The sequence below is a fragment of the Bubalus kerabau genome, chromosome 10 (assembly GCF_029407905.1).
Source record: "Bubalus kerabau isolate K-KA32 ecotype Philippines breed swamp buffalo chromosome 10, PCC_UOA_SB_1v2, whole genome shotgun sequence".
Taxonomy (NCBI): Eukaryota; Metazoa; Chordata; class Mammalia; order Artiodactyla; family Bovidae; genus Bubalus; species Bubalus kerabau.
Genome location: NC_073633.1, coordinates 95,556,276 through 95,558,794, shown reverse-complemented (window position 1 = coordinate 95,558,794; position 2,519 = coordinate 95,556,276). Strand labels below are relative to the sequence as shown.

Here is a 2,519-nt window from a genome sequence, read left to right as displayed (position 1 = left end):
GATCAAGGGTATAGAAGGGAGAGAGAGAAAAAGAAAGGAATTATGTCAGTTCAGTAGGGAAAAGCTGATATTTTACTGACTGTCAAGCACAGCATGATGACAAGAAAGGAAATTTTCAGTAAGGACTATAGACCTGTTCAATGGAATCTGAAAATGCTTCCATGACAAGCACACAAGCAAGCCTCATTTTATCACTCTTCACTTTATCGCACTTGGCCGACATTGTGCTTTTTACAAATTGAAGGTTTGTGGCAGCCCTGCATCGAGCACATCTGTCCACCATGTTTCCGATAGCATTTTCTCACTTCATGTCTCTGTGTCACATTTTGGTAAGTCTTGCAGTGTTTCAATTTTTTTTTTAATATCATTATATTCATTGTGGTGATCTGTGATCAGTGATTTTTTTTTATGTTACTATTGTATTGTTTTGGAGTATCCACCTAAGATGATGAACTTAACTGATAAATGTTGTGTGTGTTCTGACTGCTCCACCAAATGACCATTCTTCCATCTCTCTCTCCCCGCATAGGCCTCCCTCTTCCCTGAAACACAACAATATTAAACCTTATTGAGCCAGTTAATAACCTTGCAAGGGCCTCTAAGTGTTCAAGTGAAAGGAAAAGTCACATGTCTCTCACTTAAAATCAAAGGTTAGAAATAATTAAGTTGAATAAGGAAGGCATGGCAACAGCCAAAACAGGATGAAAGCTAGGCCTCTTGTACCAAATAGTTATCCAAATGGTGAGGGCAAAGGAAAACTTCTTGAAGGAAATTAACAGTGCTACTCCAGTGGACACAGGAATGATAAGGAAGCTAAGCAGACTTATTGCTGACTTGGAGGAAGTTTCAGTGGTCTGGTTAGAAGATCAAGTCAGCACAGCCTTCCCTTAAGCCACAAATCTAATTCAGAGCAAGGCCCTAACACCCCTTAATTCTATGAAGGCAAAGAGGGATGAGGAAGCAACTGAAGAAGAGTTTGAAGTTAGCAGAGGTTGTTGGTTCATGAGGATTAAGGAAAGAAGATGTCTTCATTACATGAAGACCATGCAAAGTAAAGCAGCAAGTACTGATGTAGAAGCTACAGTAAATTACCCAGATCTACCTAATATAATCAGTGAAGGTGGTTGCCCTAAGCCATAGATTGTCAATAGACAAACAGCCTCACAGTGGAAGAACATGCCATCTAGGACTTTCATAGTTAGAGAGGAAAAGTCAATGACTGGCTTCAAAGGACAGACTGATGCTCTTGTTAGGGGATCATGCAGCTGGTGACTTTAAACAGAAGCCAGTGCTCATTTAGCATTCTGAAAACTTTGGGACCCTTAAGAATTATGTTAAATCTACTCTGCCTATACTTTATAAGTGGAAAAGCAAAGTCTGGATGACAGCACATCTGTTTACAGCACAGTTTACTGAATACTTTAAACCACTGTTGAGACTTACTGCTCAGAAAAAAAAAATCTCTTTCATTATATTACTGCTCATTGACAATGCACCTGCTTACCCACGAGCTCAGATGGAGATGTACAACAAGATTAACGTTTTCATGCCTGCCGACACAACATCCACTCTGTAGCCCATAGATCAAGGAGTAATGTTTGACTTCCAAGTTTTACTATTTAAAAAATACATTCCACAAGACTACAGCTGCCGTAGACAGTGATTCCTCAGATGGATCAGGGCAAAAAAAGTTGAAAAACTTATGGAAACCATTCACCATTCTAGATGTCACCCATTAAGGACATTTGGGATTCATGGGAAGAGGTCAACGTATCAACATTAACAGGAGTTGGAAGAACTTGATTCCAGCCCTCACGGATGACTTCGAGAGGTACGAGGAGGAAGTACATGCAGATGTGGTGAAAATGGCAAGGGAACTAGAATTAGAAGTGGCACCTGAAGATGTGACTGAGTTGCTGCAATCTCATAATAAACCTTCTATAGAGTTATTTCTCATGCATGGACAAGGAAAGTGGTTTCTGGAGATGGAATCTACTCCTGGCGATGATGCTATGAAGACAGGTGAAATTTAGAAAACAAAGGATTTAGAATGTTACGCCAACTTAGTTGATAAAGCAGTGGCAGGGCTTGAGAGTGCCGACTCCAACTTTGAAGGAGGTTCTGTGGGTAAAATGCTATCAGACAGCATCACATACTACAGGGAAGTCATTCATGGAAGAAGAGTCAATCAGTGCAGCACAGTTCAGTGTCGTCTTATTTTAAGACATGCCCACAGCCACCCAGCCTTCAGCAACCACCATCCTGATCAGTCAGCCATGACACTGAGGCAAGACTCTCTACAGGCTTCCCAGATGGCTCAGCGGTAAAGAATCCATGTGCCAATGCAGGGTACACAGTTTCGATCCCTGGGTTGGGAAGATCCTCTGGAGAAGGAAATGGCCACCCACTCCAGTATGCTTGCCTGGGAAATCCCATGGACAGAGGAGTCTGGTGGGCTACAGTCCATGGGGTCGCAAAGAGTTGGAAATGACTGAGCAACTAAACAACAAAGACTCTCC

At 41.8% G+C, this 2,519-nt stretch overlaps 1 pseudogene; it reads left to right on the top strand.

Moving 5' to 3' along the window:
* Positions 1–281: 281 nt before the first annotated feature.
* Positions 282–2,266, top strand: LOC129622139 (tigger transposable element-derived protein 1-like; annotated as a pseudogene).
* The last annotated feature ends 253 nt before the right edge of the window (positions 2,267–2,519 follow it).